Raw genomic sequence first — 9,006 nt, 5'->3', positions numbered from 1 at the left:
CATGACTTTATCAAGGTTAGCTAAACAACGATCAAAGTCATTACCATAAACTGAGAAATCATCCATAAATACCTCCATAATGTTCTCTATATAATCAGAAAAAATCCCCATCATGCACCTCTGAAAGGTAGCTAAGGCGTTATATAATTCGAAGGGCATCCTGCGGTACGCAAAAACCAACTGCGGACAGGTAAAAGTGGTCTTACTCTGATCATCCGGATGAATAGGGATCTGAAAGAACCCTGAATATCCGTCTAGAAAATAGAACAATTTGTTAGAAGCAAGTCTTTCAGTCATTTGGTCAACAAAAGGGAGGGGGAAGTGGTCTTTCTTAGTGGCGGCATTCAACTGTCTATAATCAATGCACATCCGCCACCCAGTCACTACTCGAGTTGGTATTAATTCATTTTTCTCATTTTTAACCACGGTAGTCCCTCCTTTCTTTGGAACTACCTGAACTGGGCTAACTCACTTGGAGTTGCCAACTGTATAAATAATACCTGCATCGAGTAGTTTCATCACCTCAGCCATAACAACTTCCTGCATCTTCGGGTTCAACTTGCGTTGACCCTGTCTGTAAGGCTTGTGGCCTTCCTCCAACTCTATCATGTGCATGCAAATATCAGGGCTGATGCCCTTAATATCATCCAAAGAGTAACCTAAAGCCTTCCTGTTTTTCTTAAGCACACACATCAAAGCAAGGCATTTGGTCATCATTAAGCTTAGCACTAACAATAGTCAGTCGCTTTCTGTATCATCTAGAAAAACATACTTAAGATTAGGAGGAAGTGGCTTACGCTCAGGCACCTTTACCTCTACAGCACAGACAGAATCAGCTTCAATGGTATAGCAAGTGTTTACCAAATTCTCGTTCGCTAGGCTCAAGAGCATCTCATCTTCTTCCTCTATGAGCTCGTAGCTTTCCATTGAGGCTACCAAAGCATCTGGCTCCTCAGCATTCTCCGCTGTATTACCTGCACACTCATCTAAACAGGTTAGATCAGCTAAGGGATCCTTGGCTAAGGATTCCCTCCAATTATAATTAAGAGCCATGTCAACAATATCAATGGAATAACACATATCATCATCAGCAGGTTCAGTGGCCTTACGAGCAAGACTGAACTCAATGGTGTCATCCCCTACCTCTAAGGTTATGATTCCGTGTTTGACATCTATTACAGCCCCAGCTGTATGTAAAAATGGTCTACCTAAAATAATAGGTATCTGACTGTCCTCTGCAATGTCCAAAACAACGAAATCGACAGGAATAAAAAACTTACCCACTCGAACGGGTACATCCTCTAGACTCCTATAGGTCTCTGAGTCGATCTATTTGCCATCTGAACAGTAATATCGGTCACCTTAAGTCTACCAATATTTAACCTTTCGCAAACAGAATAAGGCATGACACTGACACTGGCCCCTAAATCACAAAGGGCCTTCCCAATTTCGTGGTTACCTATAGTACAGGGAATTGAAAAACTACCCGGGTCCTTTAATTTGGGTGGTATATTAATTTGCGAAAGAGCATTGCATTCTTCCACAAAAGCAGCATTACCATCATCACGAAAGTTTCTCTTACGATTCAAAATGTCTTTCATAAATTTAGCGTAAGAGGGTACCTGGGTAATTAGGTCTGTGAAAGGAATGGTTACCCCGAGATTCTTGACCATCTCCAAAAACTTACCATACTTGCGCTCCAGCTTAGTACTCTTTAAACGCTCCGGATACGGGACTGCAACATTGGCCGTAGGATCAGTAACCTTCGGCTTCCGTAAGTTTAAAACTTCCGTCAAATCATCAATAAATGTAGAATCATGCAAACTAGTTGACGGATTTGCGTCCTGTACTGGAGACCCAGTCGATCCACTGATAGGAGTGGTCGATCGACCAATCACACTGGGCATGAATAGTTCCTGGACATAAACTTCCTCATCAGGAGTCTCAGTCGATCGACTAGCAATGTTTGTCGATCGACTGCTTATGCGTGGTGTGAACAGTTCCTGGGCAGAGACTGCCTCGTCAAAAACTTCAGTCGATCGACTGATGGTGTTGGTCGATCGACCACTTGTGCTGGGTATGAATAGTTTCTGATCAGAAACTTTTTCATCTGACAACCCGGTCGATCGACTGGTTGTGTTGGTCGATCGACCATAGGTACTGGAAATTGAGCTCGTTTTTGCAACATAAATTAAACTAGCCTCCTTATCATTTCCCGAATCTCCTCTTGGCTTATCGGGACAATCATAAGAAAAGCCACTTCGGAGATTAATGGCATTAATCGTTTCAATTGTCCCTTCACATTTGCTTGAAGAATTGGCGACTTGCTTAGCCTCTATATTCTCCAACTTCTTCACAAAATTCTTTGTGGACTCAATCCCGGCTGCTTCTATTTTTGCCACTTGAACTAAAAGAGTTTGGACCATTTCTCTCAATTTCGCGGTCTCATCTGAATTATGGACAGGAACTTCAACTCTTTCCTTGGAAACTTCAGAGGCCTCGAGCTTCTCGAGACGGGCAGTAATAGAAGTAACGAGTGTCACAACGGCACTCATTTCATCACTTTGCTTGCGTGATTTTCCACGTGAACTCCCAAACTCAGCTCTATGGACTGCCATCTCCTCAATAGTGTTCCAACCTTTATTCTGACCGGTATTGTTTTGGAACCTACCATTCGCAGCTGCGTCCAGGATGACCTTGTAATCATCATATAAAGCATTGTAGAATAAGTTGCAAAGGTACCACTGCTGGAAACCGTGGTGAGGGACAGACCGAACCAAATTCTTGAAACGTCCCCATGCTTCACAAAATTCCTCATTAGGTCCTTGCTGGAAATTTGTGATTTTACTTCTCAAAGCATCAGTCTTTGCAAGTGGCAAGTATTTTTTGTAGAAGGCCAATGCGAGAGATGTCCAGTCAGTGACTCCAGCTGCTACTCTATCAAGGTAGCGGTACCAATCTCGCTCAGAATCCTTCAAAGAGTATAAGAAAATCACCCCCTTTACTTCATCCTGAGTCACCCCAGCCGGTATAGGCATGGAACAGCAGTAGTCTGTGAAAATTTCCATATGCTTCAAAAGATCCTCATCCGGTAGACCAGCAAACTGATTTCTCTCCACTAAATCGATATAAGAGGAACGAAATTCGAAGTTACCAGTAGTAGGGGTAGGTAACACGTGCCCCTTTGGAAGGTGGTGCTCTTTTGGCTGAAGATTGTCATATATCGTAGCCATATTCGCAAAACTGAGAGTACTCAAGCCTTCCTCTCAAAAACCTGTCTCCTAACTGTGCAAAAGCAAAACTAGAAGCAAGGGTAAGCAACGGTCTCAAGGAACCAAAGTTCCTTGAGACAAGAAAAATAAACTAAAATTAAAGCAAAAAGAATTACACCGTCTCCCCGGTAACGACGCCAAAATTTGATACCGTCGTTTTGTATCAAAATTAAATTTATAATTCCAAACTAAAACTATAGCTAGTGATAGTAAGGGTCGAACCACAGAGATACAAGATCAATTCTATTTGCTTATTTCAGTCTATAAAAGTAACAATTAATGGGGGTTTTGAATTTGGTTGATTCCAATGACTAATTGCTAAAATATGAAATTTCTCAACAAGATAAGAAGAAGATCAGGAACTTCGGTTCACCATGGCTAAGGTCAGGTCAATAAGGTAGCATAGGTCCTATAATATGGTCTCAGGCAATGTAAGCAAGCCTTTCGATCAATGCTCAAATTAACCTTACGGTCTTCTAATTCCCTAGAATTTCTCAAAGCTTTCGCTCAAAGAAAATTCCAAATCTAATGACAACCTAACCTACTAATCTTTCAATCTAGCAAGATGGGTTTATCAAAAGGTAATAAAATCGATATGTAAGAAAATCATACTAATAAAATTGACCCTAACTCATGCCATGGCTCACCTCGTTCCCAATCAAGACAATTAGCTACTCATGACTAAAACTATAACAATTGCAAAATTAAAGGCAAAGAACGAGATTGACATAATTGAAATTGAATTAAAGACAAAGGAACAAAAGATGAATCTCTGAAAGTAAATTAATAACAACAAGTATTGAAATAACAAGAAATTAAAGAAGAAGGAATTTGCATAAAAGCTTACTAATTAGATGATGAACAAAGTATTCAAATTCGAGATCCGTCGTCCCTCTTCCTTCCTCTAGACTAGATCTAAACTGAGTTCTTGAATAATGAAAAGCATAACCTAAAAGTATTCTGCGTTCTACTAATAAACGATGCCAAAAGTTAATTACAAATTGGGCTTTTAAAAGTCTAACACGAAAAATAAATCTCAGCTGCGCGGCTTGGTCGATCGACTACGGGGCATGGTTGATCGATTGGAGAGTGCAGTACAGTAGCAGCTAAAGAAATTCCACAGTCGATCGACTGGTGATGCTGGTCGATCGACCAGCTGAGCTGTGCAGTAACCTCCTTTCTTCTTCCAATCAGCCTCTAAGCTCCATGCACGCATCCCGAGGTGAGTGAGTGCGAACTCCCTTCTTCCAAGCTTCCCTAAAGTTGCCTCCGGAGGACGATTTAGGCTTGATTTAGCCCACTTTCACTCATTCCTACAATAAATCATAGAAATTGCAAAGTGAACCATTTCGGGAGAAACAGTAGCCTTAAGCTAACAATTATGCATGGAAATACGTGCCAAAACTGCAAATAAAGTGTATAGAATATGCACGTATCAAAGGTCATGACACAAAGGTTTGCTTTAAACTGAAGCACGCCATCCAAATAATGATCAAGAAAGGAGAACTACCTTTACCTCCACCCACCAAACCAAATAACAAAACGAACCCATTGGGAATCCATGCCATCTCTGATGACGAGCCAACCTTGGATTGCTCACACCTCATCCTGCTAATTGATGACGAGGAATGCCTTGGAAAAGGATACCCCGGATGGGATTTTCGTATTCAGCGCTGCAACCATCCTCACCATGTTCCAACCGGTTGAAGAAGCCATAGCCAGTCTCTCAGAAAGGATTACCCGACTTGAGGACGCCTACCACCAGTTGATTTTCGACCCACCAACACCGACACCGCATCCAAGGGAGGGTCCTCCAAGCACCCACAACTACCCTCACTAGAAAGGATTGCTCCCGCGACCATTCTAGCATGCGCCCCACAATAATCAACCCCACAAAAATTACCCCCATAAAAACTTCCCCTACAAAAACTATCCACCGAGGAATACCCCTCCAAGGCACCCTCGAGATCCTGAAATCAACGGTATCTGGAGAGATGACGTGGAGGATGTCTACGTGATTCTAGGAAAGGGGAAACAAGCAAAAGAGATCGGTCATCTCACCCGGTCAGGACACCCCTATCAAAATCCGAACAATTCAACAGTCGTTCCAACAATGAATGACCAAATTGTCCCGGACGTGGACACTCAACCCAAAGTTCCCAAAAACTTGATCCTTAAACAACTACAAAAGGCAAAGGCCGAAATTTCAATTTGGCAACTGATTGCTACATCCTTTGAACATTGGCAAGCTTTACTACAAGCCTTGGGAAAGTTGACAGTTCCCTCTACCTCCTCCCCGGAAGAAGTGGTAGCACACATGACAAGGGCTTTCCCCGACCTAAGCAACCTGGTCATCTTCTCTGACGAATATATCCCTCCATTCGGAGTCAATCATAACCTAGCCCTATACATTACTGTACAATGCCTCAAGAAGAATGTGCCTATGGTTCTAGTGGATGACGGATCCGCGGTCAATGTCTTTCCTCTCAAGACGGCTCACAAACTGGGTATCAAAGAATCTGATTTGGTCCTAACCAATCAAGGAGTACGCGCCTATGACGGCACTCGTCATAAGGTTGTGGGGCTTATCACCTTGACCATTACAAGTGGACCCTTGGAGAGACAAGCCAGTTTTCAGGTGGTCGACATCGACGCCTCTTTCAACATGCTTCTCGGACGCCCCTGGATTCACGTCGTCAAGGCTGTCACCTCAACCCTCCATCAGAAAATCAGGGTCCCTTTCGACGGGAAGACAATCACAGTTCCCGCTTCCCCGATCAAGGCTATCATGAAGGAGGGAATAGCCTCTCAAGTCATTAAAGAGGACGACAGCTAAATGTGGGGATTCCAAGCTGTAAATGCCCTAACCAATGAATCTGCATCCTATGATCATGTCCCGTTCTCCAACCTCACAGTCAACCGCATTTTGATGCGCTGGGGTTGTTTCCCAAGTCTACCTCTCAATCCACTGAAAACCACCTTGCCTCCCTTGAAACAGGCCAAGGTCCACAACATCCCCTTCGGACTAGGCTATAAGCCTACTAATGAAGACATCCAAGAGATGAACCTCCTAATACGGAAGCACAAAAAACACGGAGTCATCCTTCATCCCTACCATCTGACTCTCAATGGATACTTCGTCTGTGACACCCCGCGATATAGCGGAAAATATAACTTATAAAATTCAAGCGAAAATTAGGAAATTTTTGAAACTTTTGAAATTTAAACTGCGGGTCCATTAAAATCCAAAACCCAAATAAAGAATGCGGAAATAAAGTTTAAATTATACAAACGTGATAGTCAAGGTGAGGGAAAACTTATCCCTCGAATGACAATACAATAAAAGGTGAGTCTAAGCAATCCTAATAAACCGACTACATGGTCAAAGTGCTCGCTAGCTCACACATGTCTTCACCCCATGAATGCACCAACTAATACCTGTCATTCATGTAAACATGAACGCCACAGTCAGTGGAGAGTAACTCAAGGTTCTCCCAACCACAAAATGTCGAAACGAACATAACAAAGGACTAAAACAGGTAAGTCATGTAAGATACTTACGAAAGATATGAATATCAAGTTTATATTTAAACATGGCAATTAAATGATATGGAACAAGATAGATCAACATTAGCATAATAAAGATTCAACTAATCATGTGAGACAATTAAATAACATGAAAGACAAGAATACAGTCATTTATACAAAAGCACGCATTTTAAGGAAATACAACATAGATATGAGATTAGAATCTGAATCATGTGAAGCAGTAAAGTAAGGGATCAACCAATGCAATTTACAAGAATAGAAATAGTAGCCATTATTTGGAAAACCACTTAGCAAACATTGCACGGGACGTGGCTACTAATGTCACATTCATACTTATGGCTTGCATCTCACCATAAGAACGGATGGGAGCATCAATCCCGACGATCATATCGCAACTAGAGGGCTTATAGCTCACCCCTAGTATCCGATAGGACCAAGACAATTAACACAAGGCATAACTCATGCCTTGAAAGACAAATACCAATATCTATAACCAAGCAAGACCTTTACTACTCATATATCAATATATAATTCCCCTGGTAGGACAACAATGGTACTCCCAAGAATCAGTCCTAGTCTAAATCGCGCGGACTCTCGGAACAAGATGCAGTTCCCGATTCGACAAAACGAGAGAACGTCCGCATCTTAGACTCAAAGACAGATCAGAAATCGGGAACCCACAATCGGCGGGACAGTCCAAAAGAGGCGGAAGATATGAGCTAAACCCACTATCGGCAAGACAGTCCGAAAGAGGCGTAAAGATAAGTCAAACAATACGGTATAACATAAAGGCATTATCATAAGAACACGACTCAACCAAGCGATACAAATTAACTTGGAAAGAGACTACTAAATGTAATGAACCGATGATAATCCAAGTGAGACATTTCATGCCAAATCATAATCATGAACACGAATAAGTAACCCATTTCGTCAATATTTGTCACTTGAATGAGAACATAAATAAATAGTAACGGACCATTTATAATGAGCAAAACAAGCATTCAATCATAAATGACTCAAATGTAAGATAAACCATTTACTACTCACAAGGCATGGATAATTACATTGGACTCCTATTAAAATTGAAACATGTCATTTCTTAGACAAATGGAATAATTAATAAATGCAGTTCATAATTATAAATCATGGCCCAAATATTAAAAGGGTGTGAGCCCATGCATAAAAAGGTAGTGAGCCCAAATTGAAGCACAACAACGTACATCACCCAAAATAGACACATCACCATTTAGTCTACTAGCCTACTATGCACGAGCTCCCCACAGGCCGTGGCCGTGCCGCCAGACACCACAACCACCCAGCCGCCTATGCCAGGCCCACAGACTGCCAGGAAACCCACCGATGTTCATCAATACTCGACCGAATAAACTGCCATGTAACCGAAGACGGACATAAGACATGCTTGAGACGGAGGTGGATATTTATGCACACATTTCACCATACCAAGTAACCAGTTTTTACCCCCTCCCCCCCTAAACCACTCCAAAACAGGTCTTAAATCTCTGCAAGATGACCAGCCAGAACCGTATACGGTTACCCAGTAGAGCTGTAAACAGCCGCCCAAGACAGGGGCAAACGCGACACTATAGCTGGGTTTTTAAAGCGGGAAAACCGAGTGTACATGTGATGATATTACATGAAGATGGCAAGCATATAGACAATTCCGACAGGTTAGCATATCCATCCCAAAACAAGGCTCACAACCTCCCCTGTCACGGTTTCCAACAGAAATCGATAGACCATACCAGCTCAGCTTTCAGACGGAATATAAAGTAGGATTGAGACGGAAATATAACGCAGCTAAACATGAATAACACTCACCAAGCTTAACTTAACCAAGCTCGAAAATCCATGTAAAACAGTTCGATTCAAACGTTATTTTGAGACGGGAATTAACACCGCGATCTCACGAATAACGAGCGAATCCGAGCAAAAGACAGAGTTGATACGATAAAATTGAGCATACAAATAGGGGAAAGTATAAAGAACCGAACTTTATCAAACAAGAACATAATAAACGACACAAAAGACGGAAATTTCGACATTTGTCGAGTAACCTATCACCGTTACCTTAGCTTCTTAAATTTCCGAGTAAATCGTCTAAAAAGTACAAGCCTCCCTCCTGGTCTTTGAGGTCTTCATATAAAAAGAGGAAAACGGGTTG

The 9,006-nt window shown here is 41.9% G+C and overlaps 1 non-coding gene across 1 annotated transcript; it reads left to right on the top strand.

Annotated features, from left to right (window-relative positions):
- The first annotated feature begins 2,751 nt into the window (after positions 1-2,751).
- Positions 2,752-2,860, top strand: LOC141636264 (small nucleolar RNA R71). The gene has a single exon (XR_012540887.1). It is a non-coding gene; the product is annotated as a small nucleolar RNA R71 (small nucleolar RNA).
- Positions 2,861-9,006: the final 6,146 nt, after the last annotated feature.

This window comes from Silene latifolia, chromosome Y (genome assembly GCF_048544455.1).
Source record: "Silene latifolia isolate original U9 population chromosome Y, ASM4854445v1, whole genome shotgun sequence".
Lineage (NCBI taxonomy): Eukaryota > Viridiplantae > Streptophyta > Magnoliopsida > Caryophyllales > Caryophyllaceae > Silene > Silene latifolia.
Note: the sequence above shows the minus strand (reverse complement) of the source record. Positions and strands in the feature narration are given on the sequence as shown.